This window comes from Triturus cristatus, chromosome 2_2 (assembly GCF_964204655.1).
Source record: "Triturus cristatus chromosome 2_2, aTriCri1.1, whole genome shotgun sequence".
NCBI lineage: Eukaryota > Metazoa > Chordata > Amphibia > Caudata > Salamandridae > Triturus > Triturus cristatus.
In genome coordinates, this window is record NC_140582.1 from 950,963,248 (window position 1) to 950,984,649 (window position 21,402).

The following is a 21,402-nucleotide window of genomic DNA, read 5'->3' on the forward strand; positions in this document are numbered from 1 at the left end:
CCAAATTCATATTTCAGTGGACAATAGATAGATTCACTTACAGTATAGTTAGCATTCTAAAAAGCCCAAAACAGGGAAGAAACATGCTGCAAACTTGTCTCGGTTCAACAATTGAGAAAATAAAAATGAAAGAAACAAAAAGAAGAAACCTCGTGTCTCTTCTTTACCCAAAAGGATAGCCTGCCTTATGCATTCTCATCTAAACATGAAATCCGAGCATTGCCCTCCCAAGTTATCTTAAATTTATAAAGCACCCCTACCCTTTTTGCATATGCCTCTTCAAATTGGTAGGTCCGGGCTAACTTGGAGGGCCAATGTCCCACTGTAGACACCTTCTGAGATCTCCAGTTTTGCAACACCAGAGATCTGGCTACTGCAATAGCAGCAAAGATGAAATATTGCCTATACTTTGGCAGCTGGCTAGGTGCGTGAGAAAAGCCAAAGAGGGCCAGCGGTGATGAAGGTAAGATGACCATAGATACAATCACTAATAAATCTGAACACCTCTTCCCAGAAATGACATAGTTTGGGACATGTAAACAATATGTGCGCCCAATCACCTGCCCCCACACGATTACATCTAAAACAATTGTTCGGAAGTACAGGAAACCATTTGTGTAGTCTGAGGGGGGTATGATACTCCACCCACCTCGAAAGAAAGGACATCCTCTTAAAATTTGCTGCCCTTAATGCCTTATTCCCCAAATTTGCACCCTTGTTGCCATTCATTTATATTGAACCAGCAGTTAGTTTCCTGAGCAATTTTTGAAAGTGTTGCCTCAATGAGATTCTGGTTCGAACCCTGTCGTACTAAACGGTACCAATTACTAATACCGCTTAAGTTCAACTCTAGGGCTGCTTTTAGAATTATTGTTTGTGATAAAATTAATTATCTGTCTAAAACTTACCCAGAGATCGCCCCTCTGAGGTACATAATGCAATGCGAATGCCTCCCACAATATAAAATTGGTGCCATTGTGGAAATCTCCAAATTTACAAAATCCAAGCCTATTATAGGACTGCAGTAGATTTTGTGGAACCTGGAGACCCCACAACTCGCAGTCTTTAAGGGGAGGAAATGCGTGGCACAATGGAATGTTGTAAGCTTTATGGAAACGTTGTATACGGTTAGCCATTGTATTCACCACCTTATACCTTGTTCTTTGGGATAGCTTGGCCGTACACAGAAATGGTGGTAGCTTAACTGAACTTTCTATTGGCATCAGATTCAATAAAAAGTTATTGAATTTTGAGGCAGGAGCCTCCAGCTGAGTGAGTAAACTAACGAGTACAGCTTGATAGTAGGTAGATAGGTGAGGTAATGCAAGTCCACCCTGCTCCACGTCTAGTTGAAGAATAGCTAGCTTGGTCCGGGTTTTTTTTCCCATATAAACTGCCATAACATTTTGTCTACTTTGTTAAAATAAGAAATCAGTATTTTTAAAAGAAGATTTGAAAACAGGAATATCAGCAGGGAAAGGATTGACATTTTCACTAAATAGACTCAGCCTACTATTTTCAGAGGTAGAAGTGACCATTTTTCGAAAAGAGTTTCGATTTTATTGAGCGTTTTTATGTAGTTTAAAGGGTTTAGATATCTAATAGGTCTTAATGGCTGAACTTTTAGCCCTTCAGGAAGATCGGCCTCTAGTGAATTGAATAGGATAAGCTCCATTTTGGACTGATTGACCTTATATCCCCCTAATTCTGTAAAAGCTTGAATTTTTCAGAGCGCCAGCTGGATATTTGCCCTCCCTGGGTTCAAATATAGAATCAGATCATCTGCAAAGAGCTTAATTTTGGTAATTCCTGGTAGAGGAGCCAAGATTGACGTGTTGGCTCGGATCTTTGTTGCCAGTGGCTTGATAAAAAGCCAGAATAAAATTGGGAAAAGGGGACAGCCTTGCCTAGTCCTCCGTCTTATCAATACTTCCCCGCCTGCTATGCGTTTATAATTATTTTCGCAGATGCCCCCGTATAGATTCTCCTTAGCATCTCGATCAGGCGGGGTGGAAAGTCAAACTTCTGGAGGATAAAAAAAAGGACCTGCCAATCAACCAAATCGAATGTCTTTTCTGCATTCATCATTAAATTAGCTGCACTGTCCTTCCTGGCAAAGAACTAGTCAATAGCTTGAATCAGATAAAAAGTATTTGCCGCCATTGATCTGCCAGATAAAAACCCTGTTTGATCCACATATGATGCATACATCCTGAGATCCTCTTCACCCAAATTTTCTTAAAAAGCTTGTAGTTCAGGTTCAATAGACTAAATTGGACGATAGGAACTTGGATCCGTCGGATCCTTATCCTTTTTCAGGATAGTGATCATGACTGCTTCCTTAAATCTATCAGGGACAGGCAAGAATCCATAATCTGATTATACAAAGACACTAGCATGGGGGAAAGTTAATCTATAAACACCTTATAAACCTCGATTGGTAACCCATCATTACCACTTGCCTTCACACTGGCCATATCTTTTATAGAATCCCTGAGTTCTGTGGATGTAATCGGTTTAGCCAGAACCTTACACTCGTCCTCAGTAACCATAGGTAGCTGGACTGAGCTGAAATAGTCCTCAAGGGCCAGGGTGTTTATTAGCTGGGTCTCCGCATATATTTTCTCAAAATGTGACACGAAGATCTTGGCAATACTATCTTTGTTGGTAATCAGATTGGTGGTAATGGGTTCCCTTATTTGCGGAATTGGTTGCCTACTCTGCTGCGTTTTAGTTGACCATCCTAAGAATTTGCCTATATGTTGACTTTCTTCATACACCTTCTGCTTGAATGCATTACTTCCCGAGATCTCTTCCAGAGTAAAAAAAATGTGATTGCTCCTTTGCCTTTATTAAGTCCTGCTGCGCAATTTCTCCCTCAGAGTTTCCTGAGGGCTTAGACATAAGTTCTGACCTTGCTTGATCCACAGCATTCTGAAGTCCTTGGATCTTCTGCTGTCTAGTGTTTATAGAGATTTGTCCCGAATGTGGCTTTAAAAGCTTCCCATACCATAAAAAACGATGCTGTATTAATATTTTGCTCATAAAACCATTGTAAAAAATCACAAGTTTCAGTGATCCACTTGTGGTCCGAGAGGAGTGCTTTATTAAAATACCATTTATGGTTATGTTTTTTTCGGGGAGGGTAGGTATAAAATCAAAGAGACTCCTGAATGATCTGAAAATGATTTAGAAAAAATGGCGGACTCGCCTCTCTCCAATTGGTTATTTATAAAAAAAAAATCTAAGCGGGAGGCTGCTTTATATCTAGCTGAGAAACAGGTAAACTGACCAAGGCCTAGGTGATCAAGACACCATGGATCAACCAAGGTGAAATCTTCTTTGATAGTTCCTAACAGACTAGCTGTCTTTGGTTTTAGCTGATTTATTTACTTTTTGATTGATGTAGCCAGACCCAGGTCTTGGATGAAATTAAAATTGCCACCCATTAGTATAATACCCTAGGCATTTATTAACCAATCAAATATCTTATTCAGGGCCCCAGTATCGTCAAAGTTCGGCCCATAGTAATTCAACAACACCAGGTCTACACCATTAACTGAAACCTCAATCCAGATCCACCTTGCATCTACATCTCGAATCACTTTTCCAAGTTCCCACTCTAGGGTGGAAGAGAGTAGAATAGCCACCCCCCCCCGAACTGCAGAATGTGATGAGGCAAAGTATGAATGAGCATATTTCTTGGGGAGTGTCAAATTCGGGGAATTAGATTTCAGGTGGGTTTCTTGGAGAAAAATCACCTGCGGGGAAAAAGAGGCTATCCAATTCAACATTGCTCCTCTTTTCCATGCATTTGAAAAACCATTTACATTATATGTAATTACTTTGATTGGTTGAGACATAACTCACACTAGCGCCCAACACTTGACGCAGCCCATATAAACACATTATACTCTCTCCTTTGCCCGACTTCCTTTTGCAACATCCCTCTTGTTGTAGTTAGCTGGCATTGCTTAGTGGCATAGCATCACCCACATCTCCCTTGCTCGCCAATCTTGATTACATTCCTCATTTGATTCTGATTCTTATTCTTACTTTTTACTTGCCTGCTACGGGAACATTGTTTACATCACAGTGTTTACACCGCTATACCTTTACAACGCGGGTACTACAACGCTAGTCATTACAATGCCTTGCGCTGGATGGCGCTCTAACCTAAGGAATAGTACGATTTACTATTCCAAAACCTTCCCTACTGTACGTAGACTGGAGTTGGAATAGTAAATCATACTATTCCTAAATCCAGCACCCTCCAGCACAAGTCGTTCTAATGACTTGCATTGTAATGCCTGCGTTGTAAAGGCACCACGATGTAATGTCATATATTCGCCTGCTACTACTGCGCCCATTTGTATTATGCTTCAACCCCCAACTCCAACCCCTCCACCCTTGGCCTCCCCACCCTACCTGAGGAAGGAGGTAGCCCTTACCTCGCCTCCTCAGACACCCCATCGAACATGGGTGCCTTGACTTGGCGCCTGGTTGCGCGTCTATCCTCCCTCCCCTCCTCCGTGACATATACCATATAAATTTCCCTTTCTAGCCCTGAAGTAATTCCTAAAGAGTATCCCCTCCTTAAAGTGCAAAAAGTGATATCCTTCTCAAGAGACAGGAAGAACATAAGCTTTGAAATATATAGCTAAACCAACTTGTGCTGGTTCTACTAGCCATGATCTATAGAGCTACAAACTAAGAGTACACAAAAACTGCCCATCTTAGTCAAGAAAGAAAAAGTAGGGATCAGTTTTGCAGTGTTCCATAGCTATTTCGGAAATCAATTACTGTAAACTAAACCCGCCTGCCGCTACCCACTACCATACCTCCTTCTAATGGAGATAAAACTAAAGTGCCGTAGTGAAAGTGAACACTGTGCATAAAGTGCGTAAAGTGCAAATACAATAGGGGTAGAATAGGGTTACCCTCATAGATAAAGGGGATCCTTGAAACACAGAGAGGTAGTAGTAGCAACATATACATGACCTTTGTAGAAAAGGTCACAATACAGTCATAAAGTGCACAGAGTTAAAGTGAACAAAGTGCATCACAAAGTGCATAAAGTGCCTACAGTACTGGAAGAAAAGAGGCTCCAGACTATGAGAATTATTTAAAGTGCGAATTTCTATCTATAATCCCCGAGTTCGAGGACCAGAGGATCATGCTCTGCTCAGATAGCGACCCTTTCCCTATTTGCCACGTGCTTGAGCAATCGTTTGTAGTAATCCTTGAGCTTCCTCCAAAAAATAGCAGAGATGGAACTTTCCTTTCCATAGAACTTTCAACTTGGACTGATGGAGGATAGAGACCTGTGCTTCTGCACTCTTAAACTGACCCATCATGCCCAAAAAGTCCATCAGTCTGTGTGCTGCAGATGCTGATATATCGGAGCAAACTCTCACTTTGGCTCCGTCTGGTAGAACAATGCCTCTTTTTTGGATCGCTTTGGTTAGGATAGCCTCTCTAATCTGATAATCTGAGAAATTAATGATCAATGTCCTAGGATACTTGGCCCCCGAAGGTCTCTGGAAGGAGACTCTGTGGGCCCTCATTATAGTAAGGTCCTCCGGCGCTTTATCAAGTATGTGGTCTCTGATTAATGACTCTATGTAGACTAGAGGATTGAGCTGCCCATTTAGACGTTCACTATCCTCCGATATCTCTGTAAACGAAGGATTGATCATCATGCATAGTTTTCCATATCGTCCAACTTTAACTGTGAGGCCTGTAGCTTTTTCTAGAGAGAGGCATCATCCGAGTCATATACCAGGGGGTATTTGCTGTACCATAGTCTCAATTTTATCCAATCTCTGATGTAATAGGGATAATTCCTGGGCCTGTGAAGAGTTGCAATCGCGTATTTCTCCTAGGATAGTTTCAAAAAGCTTATGCATTTGATCCGTCAAAACCATCGGAGATTGGGGCGTAATAATACTTCCTCCAGCAGCTACAGTTATGTTTGTGCTTGTGCATGCATCCCCCTGCTGGGTAGGTGGATCGGCCTAGGATTTCCGCTGGAGACCACTGGATACTGAGGGCAGAGAGAAGTCCAAGGTCATCTGGTGTCACTTGCTCCTGAATAGGAGCATCACCACCTTCTCCAAAAGCAGCCTGTATAGACTCCTAGGGGTTGCTCTCTCGTGGAACCTGACTGCCTTGAACTGTGGTGCTGGCAACCACCATATCCGAGGTAGTTTGAGCTGACAGGCCAGGAGAAACCTGATCCACTGAGGGCAGTTTGGTGACTGCATGAGTCCCCTTAGGAAGTTTTACAAACAGAGGACAGTCTTTCAAGGAATTAGCAGACTCTGACATTACCCTCTTAGACTTAGTTAGTGCCCCTATGATTCTTTGCGGAGCTGGGGCCTCGCTCCACCCACCATTACTCTCTTGATGCATGTTAACGAGTCGTGGAGTTTCCATATCCGCTATCCTGCCTGAGACCATAGTTTCTTCTCCACCGGTGGTCCTGTCATTGACAGTGCTGGCGACAATTTGTGGTGAGGACCCTGAAAAGACTAAAGACCTCCCTGAGAGAGTTTGGGCCAGAGGGAAAACGCCTGAAAGTGCCCACTCGCTTGTTATGCTCATTGCTTCCTCTTTTTTCTGTATGGCTCTTCATCTCTTAGCTGCCAGTAGACGTGCTTACAATGCTTTTCTCTTTTTTTTTCGAGTCAGGGCTTGGGGGGTAGGAGCCTCGGCTGTAGTTCTTGCTCCTAGTCCTCTTCGAACCATCTGGTGCATACTTTGTGTCCCGGGCTCCAGAGTGAATCGCTCTCAGCTACAGGGCTGCAGGGGCACTATATGTTGGCGAGAGACTACTTTACTCCAGGCAGCTGCTGCTAGCACACATCTGGCACACACCTTGACCCCCGAACCTCTTGGACATTATAGAGAGGGAGCAAAGCCTTCTACATAAAATGATCCGAAAGAAGGTATCACCTTTTTTTGACCCCTCACCACCAGGGAAACCTCTCAAGAATGTCAGAAAAAATGTCAAGGGCCGCAATGCGTGTATGAGGCTACATAGAGGAGGCTCCCACCCAGCACCAGGTTACCTCACTGCCTCCAGTACATTGTGCCTGCCGTGTCTTTCCCCCTTCTCAAGGGATCCGTAGCTCGACACAGAGCTCACAAACCTGGAGGTCCTTCACCCTCAGTTGTACAACATGCGGGACTCTGGTGGCACATTGGCAGTTCGCGGCTCCCACTGCTAGCTCCCATGCTGCTATGGCACAGGAAACTTCATTAGGGACTTCAATGAAAATCTGCAGTCTGCATCCCGCTGAGCGGCTCCTCACTCGCGCTCCTGTGGCTGGAAGTGACCCAGAAGCAGCGGTCGATCGGGCTCACCCCGATGCCATCCGTGGCTTGTCTACTCCATATGACTTTTCTTAAGCTCAACAATGTCAGATTTGCTAGCACTAAGTAGACCTCAAAGGAGCATGATTGTATCTGCTAGGTGGGATGAAGTGTTGGAAGTGAAAGCTTTGTAAATGTTGTAGCAGGTCTAGAAGGTAATGCAAAGTAGTCAGGGGAGCAAGTGAAGCTTCTGAAGCATAGTTGTGATCCAGCCACCCTTGTGCCTCCATTCGCCACTGTTTTCCTCCACTCTTATTCCTCATTGAGGTCCAAAATCTTATCAGCTGTCTTCCAAGCCTCTTATGCCCCTGCACTTGTGTGTTCCTCCTGGCTCTTGACACCGCTAATCCAGGGACATTCTATAGGATAGGTGCCAGAGTCAACATAAACAAATGGACGGTCATAAATGGAGTAGAAGTCAGGCTCCTACAGGTAAAGGGTAGTGGTATTAGGGGGAATGCCACAGGGCGAGAGTAGGAGGAATTACTGGGAAGAGAAGTGCTCGGGGCACAACAAGGAGGGGAAAGAGGTGCCTCATTTGCCACAAGGAGGGGGTTGCTTAGTGAGAGGAGGTGAATGTTTAAGGCTGCACATATCTCATGCATGTGATACTTCATTACATGCTGTCTACAAGCCTCCTACCTCCATCTACAAGCTCTCATATGTATACCAGTTGGTCAATTTTCAACTGTTGCAGTCCCTTGTTTTTTGTTCCTTGTTTCCCCCTTTTCTCTGGGCCCCCTTTTGCATTCTGTATCCCTGCTTCACCGTTCCCGCGGCTGCGTCCCCTGCGACAACGCTCCCCTGCTCGCCAATTTGCTGCCCCGCTTCGGCCTCCCAGCTGCTTCTCCCTCCCACCTCCCCTTATATAGTGGCCGCTGGCGCGCCATAGGCGTGCCTGAGGCATGGCTGTCTGCGCCTGGACCACGCCCAGCGTCAGACCCCCTGGCCCCTGCGAACGCAACAACGCCTGACACCGCTACGATGCCAGCACCCTCCATGCACTCAACACCGGATGACCACACACCTGCTTCCTGGACGCCCCGAAACGCACACAAGGACCCTTCTCCTGCCGGAACTGCAGCTTCACCAGCATCCGATCCACAAATCCACCCACCAGGAAAGAACACAACCACCTCAGATGCATTCTCCTCAACACCCGCTCCGCCCGCAAACACGCCATTGAACTCTGGCACCTACTCGACTCAACCTCCCCAGACGTCGCCTTCCTGACGAACACCTGGCTGAACCCCTCCTCGACACCCGACATGGCCATAGTCATCCCGGATGGCTACAAGATCACCCGCAGGGACCGCACCAACGGAGTAGGAGGAGGAATCGCCATTTTATTTATTTATGTTTTAAGCTTATAAAGCGTGCAGCTACCCCCAACGGGGGTGTCCCGGCGCTACGGACAGATAGCAGTAATGAGTATCTAGCGTGGCTAAGGGTTGGAGAACAGCCAGGTTTTTAAATTACGCCGAAACAGGCATTTGGATTCTATCATACGAAGAGATAGTGGTAGGCTATTCCAAGATTTAGCAGTAATAACTGCAAAAGCTCTGCCCCCTGTTCTGGAGCGACGAAAACGGGGAGGGCGAAGGAGGCATAGATGATTTGATCTAAGTGATCAATTGGACTGGACAAGCCTGAGTCTGGCTCTGAGATATGCAGGCCCTTGCCCTTTTATTGCTCTAAATGTCAGGACCAGAGATTTGAACTGCATGCGGCTGGTCACAGGCAACCGGTGTAGCTTCTTCAGATGAGGGGAGATTGAGTGACGATAGAGGATATTACATAGCAGCCTTGCCGCTGCATTCTGTACAATCTGAAGACGTTTAATCAAATAGGCCGGAGCTGCCACATACAGACTGTTTGCATAGTCCAAGTGTGATGTTATAAGAGCATGAATGACGGTCCTGCATGTGTCCATAGGCAGAAAAGGGAGAATTTTACGAATCATGCGAAGCTTAGCAAAGCACGCAGAGGTGACCTTATTTATTTGCGCCTTGCAAGACAATTCATTGTCGAATTGAAAACCCAGGTTCCTAGCTGAGTTCAACGGTACAGGGGGAGGGTTCAACTCAGGAGGCCACCAAAGTAAAGGTAGAGGTGGGTCTTTTTGATTAAAAAACAACACCTCGGTTTTATCCGAATTGAGCCGGAGATTGTTAAGTGCCATCCAAGATGAGATGTTGCTCAGGCAGCGTCTAACGTTGGAATAGCTAAGGTCAGAGAGATCTCTAAATTAAAACACAAGCTGAGTGTCATCAGCGTAAGAGATCACCCTGACCCCCTATGATTCATACACCCTGGTCAGCGGTGATAGAAAGACATTAAAAAACAGTGGGCTCGGGGTGGAGTCCTGAGGGACACCGCAACTTAGTGGTTTTTTCTCAGAGACAAAAGGTTGGAGGTGGACCGGTTGAGTACGGCCACTTAGAAAGGATCTAATCCAGGCCAGAGGGGTACCCTGAATCCAGAGATTATATAGTCTATCTATCAATATGGCATGGGAGACTGTATCAAGAGCCGCGGACAGGTCGAGGAGCACAAGCATAGCCGCCTCGCCTGCATCCACGCACTTGCGAATAGTCTCCGTCACCTCCAGAAGTGAAGTCTCGGTGCTATAACCGGACCTAAATATGGATTGCGAATCATGAGGTAATTGTCCAGACTCAAGGTAGCCCGCAAGTTGTTCTTGCACTACTTTCTCTAGTATTTTGGCTGGTTTAGGCAAAAGGGAGATAGGCCGGTAGATACTGAACACCGAAGGATCGACTTCAGGTTTTTTCAAAATGGGGATCAGCAATGCCTGTTTCCATGACGTGGGGAACAGACCAGTTAGTAAAGAGGTGTTCCAGATCGCATTCAGTGGAGAGATAATGAGAGGGGCGAGTGAGCTAAACAATTGAGCTGGACACGGATCCAACGGGGACCCAGATTTACACGACAGCATTTCTTTCAAGGATGTTTCGGTCGAGATAGTGTTGAAAGACATAAAAGCCTCCTCCTTAGGTATCCTGGAATCAGGGGCTGGGATTGACAGGGGCTGATTGAATGTAGCACAGATACTGATGATTTTTTCATGAAAAAAGTTAGATAGGCCATCGCAGAGGCTTTGACTGGGGCAGATCGCACTGGATAGTGCAGCAGGTTTAGAAAACTCTTTCACTATTTTGAACAGAGTTTTGGAGGAGTTATCAGCAGAGCTGATTTTTCCGATAAAGTACTCTCTAATAATGGAACGTTTAAGTTTGTGGAATTTTTTAATAGCAGCTCTATAGGAGACTTTAATGTCTGGATCATAGGATTGTCTCCGCTCAAGCTTTTTGCAGTTGCTCTTCTCAGCCCGCAAGGCAGGGGAGAACCACGGTGCTGAGGGTTTTAACCTAGAGGAAGCTATTGGTCGCAGTGGGACAGTAGCGTCAATGGCCGAGGTTAACCGGGCATTGAAATTTGAGACATCAGTGTCCAGATCTCCTACTGCCTGCCAGGTAGAACTAGTGAGCGCGGGGCCTAGTGAGGCACAAGTGATTTTGAACCATTTTCTACCATAGTCCCTGGCCTTAACTGAAATGTCGGTGTGCGGGATCTTCGCCAGACTAAATGGAATTAAATAGTGGTCAGACCAGGTCAGAGGCAGGGGAGACAAAGTGGTCAGACCTGAATGATTGGTAAACAATAGATCAAGTGTGTGAATTGGTTAACAATAGATCAAGTGTGTGGCCGGCCTGATGTGTGGGGCCATTAACCAGCTGGATAAGAATGAGGCCCTCCACGGAATCCAGGAGCAGTCCTGCTTTGGTGCATGAAGTATCATCTACGTGCAAGTTAAAATCTCCTAAAATAGTAAAGTGAGGGTGCTTAAGCGATAGGTCGGCGGCCGTGGTGAGTAGATCAGTGAGAGATTGGGGAAAGAACCAGGAGGATTATATAGAAGAATACCCGCCAAGGTTGGATTTGCGGCATCCGAGCTGCTAAAATACATGGCTTCAAGAGAGCCGGTGTTAAAAAGTTTTCTAGAGACGATCTTTCAGCTACAGCATAAGATCACAGCAATCTCCCCCCTGCATTAGTGCCAATTTGGTTAACCCCAACAAAACGGAAGTCCGGGGGAATGGCAAGATTGAGGTCAGGATTGGAGGAATCTTTGACCCATGTCTCTGTTAGAAACATTAGGTCCCAAGAATAAGTGGTAAGAAAAAGCCAAATATCTCCCAAATGACAGGGTAGCGATCTGCAGTTAAGTAGGCACGCCTTGATGAGATAGGGGGGGGGGCAGAGGACATGACTACCGGTCCAGTGGAGGGGAGAAGTGATCTGGATGGAGCAGCAGGACCCAAATTAAAAGGGCAATTGCCACAGCTAAAATGGTCATTGAAAGTCCCAGAGAAATTGCAAAGTGACGGGGTGCTGCACCCTTCATTTCTAATTGTCAATAGTTGGGACCTGGACCAACAAATACGAGCTCCAGGGGGCCAACCAACAGCATGGCTGGCGCTGGTTGCGGAACAGGCGAGGACGGACGCAGACTGGCTTGACTTTGGCATGCCAGCGGCGCGCCCGCTGCGCGCGTAGGGAATGACATGGCCCTTAAGTAATTGTGGGGGTAATGGTGCTAGAGCGCTAACCCGTGACTCCTCCCCTCAAAGAACTGGAAGTGAGAGCCTGGCAGCCCTATCTACCCTCCACAACAATCGGGCAAGCCCGTGGTGGACCGGGGTAGGGGCTAGGGCAGAGAAGGTGCGGGGAACCGTACACTTGTGGCCAAGAGAGTAGCAATGTGCAAAGAGCAAGAACAAGTAAGTATAAAACAATTTCAATTAATATTTTTTATAAAAAGCGGTAGAGACCTTAAAATCACGTATAGCAGCTAGCGTGAGGTATTCAGCACTGCGCGCGTACGCTGCACGTAAGTAACTGCGAGGGTAATGGTGCTAGAGCGCTAACCCGTATCTCCTCCCCTCAAAGAAGCGGAAGTGAGAGTCCGGCAGCCCTCTCTACCCTCCACAACAATCGGGCAAGCCCATGGTGGACCGGGGTAGGGGCTAGGGCAGAGAAGGTGCAGGGAAGCGTACACTTATGGCCAAGAGCGTAGCAATGTGCAAAGAGCAAGAACAAGTAAGAATAAAACAATTTCAATGAATATTTTTTTTAAAGCGGTAGAGACCTTAAAATCACGTACAGCAGCTTGCGCGAGGTATTCAGCACTGCGCGCATCATCATCTACAGGAACACTCTCCGAGTCTCCACCAACACCGACGACACCCTCAGCACTGCCATACACCTGCACTTCCAGATCCACACCGACCCCAACACCACCCTCAGAGGAACCCTCATCTACAGACCCCCGGACCCCAACCACAGTTCAGCGACTCCATCGTCAGTACACACGCCCTCGCCTCCACAGACTACAACCTTCTCGTGGACCTGAACTTCCACCTCGAGAACAACAACGACAACAACTCCACCACCCTGATCGACAACCTCGCCAACCTAGGACTCAGGCAACTCGTCACAACAACCACCCACTCTGCTGGCCACATGCTTGACCCCATCTTCTCCACAAGCTCCCACGTCTCCTTCATCCACACCACCGAACTCCACTGGACCGACCATCGCTGCATCCACTTCACCTTCCGGAAACCCACCACGCACAACCGCCGCACCCAATAGATCCCCCGCCGCTGCTGGAGCAAAGTCACCGAAGACCAGCTAACCACCACCCTTGCCCGGAGCCCACCCACCGACCCCACCGACCCCGACACCACCGCCCACAACCTCAGACAATGGATCAACGACTGGGTCAAAACCCTCGCCCCGATCAAGAAACCCTCCAACAGACACACTAGCAAGAAAGCCTGCTGGTTCACTGAGGACCTCCAGGCCTCCAAGCAAACCTACCGAAAGCTAGAGAAGAAATGGCACCATGAACAGACACCGGACAGCTACGCAGCCCACAAGAACGCCACCCGCAGACACCAGCACCTCATCAGATCCGCCAAAAGGGCCTCCTTCAAAGACCGCCTAGACAACAACGCACACAACAGCAAAGAGCTCTTCAACATCGTGAAGGAACTCTCCAACCCCAGCTCCAACACCAACGACATCCCACCTTTGCAAGACCTGTGCGACTCCCTTGCCACCTTCTTCCACCGCAAGATCACAGACATCCACGACAGCTTCAATGTCACGACTGCCCCAACAACCACTGAGACCTCCGTCCCCATGACCACTATCCGCACCGATCCCCTGCTCTCCTGGACCAACATAAACGACAAAACCCTCCAAATCATGAACACCATCCACTCCAGATCTCCGTCAGACCCTTGCCCACACCACATCTTCAACAAAGCCAGCACCACCATCGCACCCCATCTCCAGAAAGCCATCAACATCTCCTTTGAGACAGCGACCTTCCCGGAGAGCTGGAAGCAAGCCGAGATCAACGCCTTACTCAAAATACCCAAGGCTATCTCCAAGGACCTCAAGAATTTCCGGCCCATCTCCCTGCTCCCGTTCCCGGCGAAGGTCATCGTGAAGACCGTCAACAGACAACTGACCCACTACCTCGAGGAGAACAGCATCCTGGACCCATCCCAGTCCGGGTTCCGCAGCAACCACAGTACCAAACTGCCCGCATTGCCGCCACCGATGACATCAGGGCCCTGCTGGACAACGGAGAAACTGCAGCCCTCATCCTCCTGGACCTGTCAGCCGCCTTCGACACTGTCTCCCACCACACCCTACGCACACGCCTCCACGACGCTGGGATCCGAGACAAGGCTCTGGACTGGACCACCTCCTTCCTCTCCGGCAGAACCCAGAGCGTCCACCTCCCCCCTTTCCGCTCCGAAGCCACCAAGATCATCTGCGGCGTACCCCAGGGCTCATCCCTCAGCCCGACATTGTTCAACATCTACATGGCACCGCTCGCCCACGTAACCCGACTGCACGACCTCAACATCATCTCCTATGCCGACGACATCCAGCTGATCCTCTCCCTCACCAAGGACCCCCTTACCGCCAAAACCAACCTCTACAAAGGAATGAAAGCCATTACAGAGTGGATGAAGAACAGCCGACTGAAGCTAAAGTCGGACAAGACAGAAGTCCTCATCCTCGGCCCCACCCCCTCGGCCTGGGACGACTCCTAGTGGCCGACTGCACTGGGAACAGCTCCAACACCCACCGACCACGCATGCAACCTGGGGTTCATCCTCGACTCTACCCTCTCCATGACAAAGCAGGTCAACGCAGTCTCGTCCTCCTGCTTCAACACCCTCCGCATGCTCCGCAAGATCGCCAGGGGGATTCCCACTGACTCAAGAAGAACGGTCACCCAGGCCCTCGTCAGCAGCAGGTTGGACTACGGAAACGCCCTCTACGCAGGAGCCTCGGCCAAACTCCTTAAACGACTTCAACGCATTCAAAACACCTCCGCACGCCTGATCCTCGACATCCCTCGCTGCAGCCAGATTCACACCCCACCTGAGAGACCTGCACTGGCTCTCCGTCAACAAGAGGATCACCTTCAAGCTCCTCAACCACGCACACACGGCACTCCACAACACCAGACCAGCATACCTCAACAGACGACTCAGCTGCTACACCCCCAACCGCCAGCTCCGCTCCGCGCCCTCGCCACCGTCCCCCACATCCGAAGAGTGACGTCCGGTGGCAGATCGTTCTCCACCTCGAGATCAAGACCTGGAACACCCTCCCCATCCCCCTACGGCAGACCCAGGACCTGCTAACCTTCAAAAGACTCCTCAAGACCTGGCTATTCGAGCAGTAGCAGCATCCCCACCCCAGCACCTTGAGACCCTCACGGGTGAGTAGTGTGCTTTACAAATGATCTGATTGATTGATTGATTGATTGCCGCTCAGCACCATCAGCACAACCAGTGTTGGCTTAGCCAAAGGGGAGTGGGAAAGGTGGCAAGCTGTAAAAGCCTCTGCAGTACTCTCGCTCACAGAGTGCAGTTCAATGCCACCGAAAGAGAGGATGAACCAGAACAGAGTCGATGAAAATAAATACAAGGAGGGCAGCACAAATTGTGAGACATGTACACTATCAGAGTTCCAATTAATTGAATTCAGTAATTCATTACTGGCTTGGCAAAAAATTCAAGTATTTTCAAAGCATTGCTGTTTAGATTACTTCTTCTCCTGTACATTTTTTTTCTTCTGTATATTTTCTATTTCCTGTATACATTTTACACTGTTGTAGGCGAAGATTTTATTCCTCCAAGCTTTCGTATTGTGGAGAGAATTTTGAGTTTCAGACAGGGTCAGACTGGTATGTAATACACCTCACTTTTATAGAATCTGGAAAGTCAGGTCATTATGCCCATACAGGCTGATAGGAACACCGCAGGGGAGAGAACCTCAGGTGGAGCTTCTCACAGACCTGCCAACTTGAACATAAATCTCACTGTGTGAGGAGGTGGTGGGCCTTATGCGAGAATTACCTAAGAGGCACTTTTGTCCTTTCCCCGCCCCCAATCCTCCCTCCTACAAAAAAAAAAAAAAGCTTATTGAGGCTGGTGCTGATATCCTGTGGTGTTATCACTTCCCTTGATGGACGTCGTCAGTACAAAGCCTTGGAAAACTAGTTGAAATCCACTATTTACAGTGATTTTCAGCTTGTTTTCCCTGTCACCATTTGTTATTGGCTCCTCATCGTGTGACCGTGTGATGGGAGCTGATATCATGTGTCACACAGTGGCACCGTGGGAGCTGGCAGGTCTGAAATAGATAACAAATTTATGGCTGTAAGCAAACAATTTATATGGGAAAATCCTTATGCAAGCTGTCAGACCTCGTTTGGGACACCACAGGTCAACCATGGGCTACTGGGCTTCAACTGTAGAAATGAAGGTCGATTCACTGTAAATTCCCAAAGAATTACCTCCTCTGGCTCTGCAAACTGCACCACCTAAACCCCTTCCACACTTGAATCTCAGTGGTAGAGATGGTGGGCAATCACAGGCTTCTCAGGGAGGTAGTGTGAACTTGCTTGAGCTCACAGCTCCACAATCAATGAAAAATTCAATATCGTAGTGTAAAGCCCAGTGCTTACCTTTACAAGAAAGAAGAGTTATTTATTACACACATGTCATCAAGGGTCATGTTCAGATATGGCATTTGGCCCCTTTTCGCTATTTTAAGATTTTACAGATGGAATTGAACCAAGTCAGTCTCTGCTTAATCATTTCACCCCTCTTTCAGAGGATAGGACTTTGGGCCTCTTGGAGGTCATTAAATCAGGGCCTCCGCGAGGCCCTTGCCCACCTTTGATTTTGCATATGATATCTAGAACAGTGGCTAACCACCTTACCATATTGCTAACTAGAGGTCTGACATCGGGTTACTTTCCAGCCGATTGGAAGAGGGCATCAATTTACCCATTTTTGAGAAAATCTACCTTGGAACCCTGTGATACAAAAAAAACTGTAAACCTATATCAAGACTACCTCTGCCAGCCAAAAGTTTGGAGAAAGCACTTAATGCAGAACTAATGGCCTTCATTGAGACGCATGACATCCTGGATTCTTCTCAACATAGGTTTAGGCCTTCTCACTGTACTGAGTCTGCACTGCAGTTTGCTACCGTGGAGATTTGCAGACAGGTGAATTCAGGTGATTCTACTTGACCTCTCCGCCGCGTTTGATACAGTGAATCATTCACTATTAATCAGCTGGCTTGAGGGATTGGAGTTAGAGGAGAAGCCCTTGCCATCCCGAGTTCTTATCTCACAGGAAGGGAGCATAGTGTAGCTTTTGGTGATTTTACTTCAGATCCTTTTATTTTGCCATGCGGGGTGTCCCAGGGCTCCTCACTATCGCCTACAATCTTCAACATATACATCTCTCCATTGGCAAAACGTATTAGATCTTTCAGCTTTGCCGTCGTGTCATACACAGATGACACACATATTGTCGTGTCCATCTCTACTAATGTTGACGTTGTAGCCACTAAATTTAAGGATTGTCTAATCAACATTGTCACCTTTATGCAAGAAAATTGTCTAAAACTGAAATCCGGAAAAACTGAGGTAATCTTCGGCTCCAATCATTCTTTCTGGAATACATCTTGATGGCCTTCCTCGTTCGGCACCCTCCCCAGTCCAGTTCAGAAAGTAAAACATCTTGGAGTGTGATTTTATGAACAGCTTTGCTTCACAGATCAAATAAACAAGACCTCATCTTCTTGTTTCCACCTTTTTATGGCACTGAAGAAGGTGTTTCCTTATATTACGGTGGATTAGCAGAAGCTGGTCATTGTTGCATTAGTTCTATCAAGAATAGACTATTGTAATGCCCTTTACTTGGGCATACAGAAAAAGTTGCAGCTGAAACATCAATCACTTCAGAATGCGGCTGCTCGTTTGATCCTCAGGATTTCGAATTTTAATTCATTGGTTGCCGGTGACCGAACAGGTGGAAATTTAAAGCCCTCTGTATCGTTCACAAGGTTTTGTACAGTGAGGGTCCTGCATATTTTTGGAAGTCTTTTTACTGGCATGTGCCTAACCGTAATTTAAAATCTGCCACTGCAAAAGCAGTAGCAGTCTCTAAAATCAAGAAAGCGAGATGGGGAGGGAGAAGCTCTTCATTCTTGGCCTGTAGGCTGTGGAATTTCAAGCCCTTTGTCTTGAGATCCCAGCCCAATATATCTTCCTTTAGAAAACTGTTAAAGACATGGCTTTTCTCCAATCACTCCTAGTAGATTTGCTGTTTTTCTCTTTCTAGCAGGAACACTTAGTGCTAAGACACCTTGGCAAATGCACGGTTTATAAAAATGTTTCTTACTTACATACTAGAATATAATACTAAACACTACTATCAATCGAAAATGGTTTAGGGTTTCTGGGCGCTATTCAAGTAGGTGCTGCATCTCTTTCAGCTTCCTCCCTGCTCCTCCTCATCCAGGCTCTAGACCTGTTATGGACGGTGCGCCCTTTCTATGGGGAATGTGAAAATAGCTCAGGTGCAGTTTAATCACTCCAAATATTTGTGCATAGAGTCTCAATTAAAAGTTCTTACCACTCTCCAGTGAAATCATTCCTTACACGTCGGCCTTGCCACCTGGCCTTCAAGCACACCTATGCCCTCTCTGCTGGACATGCAGGCCACCAGGCTTGGGTGTTGGGGCAGCACAGGGCAGTGCACCTTCGTCCGGTGCTTGCGGAGGCAGGAGTGCATAGAGCAGTCCTGGATGGATGTGATTCTAACTGGGACAGCAGCAAGTGCCTCTGGCTTCAGAATGTTGGCACCGGCCCCATTCCACAGCCACCAGGTCCTTTCTGGGGCCCTGCATGGGCCATGCGACATTTTGTAGATGCCGTCATTTCTGGTTGCTCATGACTGGTGGCTGCAGACCTGCATGGCCCGGTTATAACGGGCAGTTGCAACCCATGCATGGATTCGCAGATGCAGCCGTACACAGGCTGGTTTCCTATGGGCAGTTGGGGCCACGCAAAAGTTGGTCGTCACAGGTCACCACTTTTAGCAAGTATGGCAAAAATTCAGCTGGCATTCCACATCGCAACACACTACCACATCCCCAACTAGATCTCAGTAATTGCGGTTGTGGAGTCCTGGTCCCACCGGAAACTGGCATAGAGAGATTGCAGGCCTGCTGATGATTGAGTCCAACAGATTGTTCTCTAACAGTCCTCTCTTCTGGGCGCCTCATTGGTCCTGGACATACATTCTTCCATATGATTGACAGGGTTCTTCCCTCTCTAAACATCAGGCAGGCTCTAGGACAGGTATTCTGCTCCTCCTGCAAGACAAGCAGACCTCAAGTGAGTTTTATGGCCTGCCTCTAGAGAGTACATTTGGCCTTCGTTGTAGTCCATAACACCTTCAATTGTGTATAAAATCTGTTTCACCCTGAATTAAACTGGATCTTTGGATGTGTCCCCTGGCATGGAGTGCAGCACTTATGCACCATATTCACAATTAGATTGTTTACATTGTGACACTTTGATGCTTTGTCATTATAGAAACTATGGAGATTTGTTGTACCCGAATTATTTTGGATGATTATGTAAGTGTCCTGTATCATGGTCTGAGGGGCGAACGACCTTTACAACGCGGTTGTTACACCACGATACATTTACATCGCGGTCATTACAACTCAAGTCATTACTACGACTTGCGCTGGATGGCGCTATACACTAAGGAATAGTATGATTTACTATTCCAACACCTTCCCTACTGTTACGCAGGCTGAAGTTGGAATAGTAAATCATACTATTCCTATGTCCAGCGCCTCTAGCGCAAATCGTTGCAACGACTTGCGTTGTAGTAACCGCAATGTAACATACCGCGATGTAAATGATCGCGTTGTTACGTCACTTATTTGTTTGAGGCAGTTTCATACAGCTTTTGTATATTTTTTCTAATTAAGTTATTGTTTATCTACACCCCTCTTGCCCTTTTACAGAGGATGATTTTTACCTCTTGTTGTCCGCCTTGTGTCGGTGGCATTCATTTGTGCTTTAACAGAGGTGAGACCATATAATTGTTTTGGAGTTTCATCAATAGACAAAACACCACATTTTCATCTGAAATGTTTTCCTTGTGTTCAAAACATCAGTGATGCTAATGATCCTGTACTGTGTGACAAAAACAGGATAACACTTTGAGACTACATAAAAGGGTTGATGGCAATATCCCATGTAAGTGTTCTTAGCAGTCAATATCTTACTTATGTGAAGTTGTGTTATTTGTTTCGCCATTTTACAACTGACATGCACAGCGCCGTCTCACTTATCTAGTTCATGAAGCAACTCTTTCATCCGTAGGAAACATTGCTTGCATTACTAAGTTGCCTGAGGAATAGGCTGTAGAGAACACGGCAATAGCAGGCTGCTGCTTGGTCCAAGGTGGGTGTCCTAACATTAAGGGAGTGTACCCTCAGAAGTCTTGGGTTTCCAGGCACCAGTTCAGCTGCAGGATTAATACTGAGCTCATTATAGTGAAATGAGGCAGTGGGCTGACCAAAGGCTGTCTCCGTTGACCTAGTTAGGCATATTGGAACCTATGAAGGAATTATGGACAATGACCTACCTCACGGAGAAAAGTGTAGGCATTTTAATAAATATTCTGAACTGTGACGTTATGTGCCTTAATAGAAACGCCACTAACCCACATTCCTTGATGGATCTAGTACTTTATTTGAAAGTAATAGACAATGTAATTTTCTGGCACCAGTTTTGCATACAACTAGAAGTCTGTAAAACCATCTCCTGACAGGATATATGCAATCCCAATCTTACAAAATTTTAAAGATTAAACAATATATTTTGCTTAGTTTAAGAAAGAGCAAAAAGAGCAAACAATCAATAATCAGATATTTGGCTCTCACAGAAGAAGCCAGAAGAACACAACAGAGAGCTGAAGATTACAATGCTTACTGACTAAAAATATGGACTACGACACTCTCTGTCTACTGTGGAAATACAGTTCATCAACATAAAAATCCTCTGAAAATCCCCAGTGCTCCGGTGCCAAAGCTGATCATCTAATGTGATGACATGGTAAACTTGCTGCAAAGGTTCAACATCAATCTTTGCAAAAGGCCTGAACAGTGGGAAAGTAATAAAAGATTTTTTTGTCTGCCATGTTACCAAAAGGAGACTTATGCTATAGGAGCAGAACTTAGAACATGAAGTTCAATCTGCTCATAAGAATGCCCTTTACGATCCATCTGAAGGCAATCACTCCACAACATATTTTTGCCTATGCGCGGGGAGTTTTATCCTGAACGGAATCATCCTGGATTTATCCAGATCAAGATAGCCACATGTAATTGAAGATTTCCATGTTATTACCAGAACAGACATTAGACAGATAGCTCTTTATTGCTGATGACAACTCAAATTAATTTGACTATTTTTACTGACTTTTCTCTTTCAGTGACGCATTTTGGACATGCCCACTTTGTCTCATTGATTTAATTTGATTTGATCAAATTGGGGTCAAAAGACAATGAAAATATCCTTAA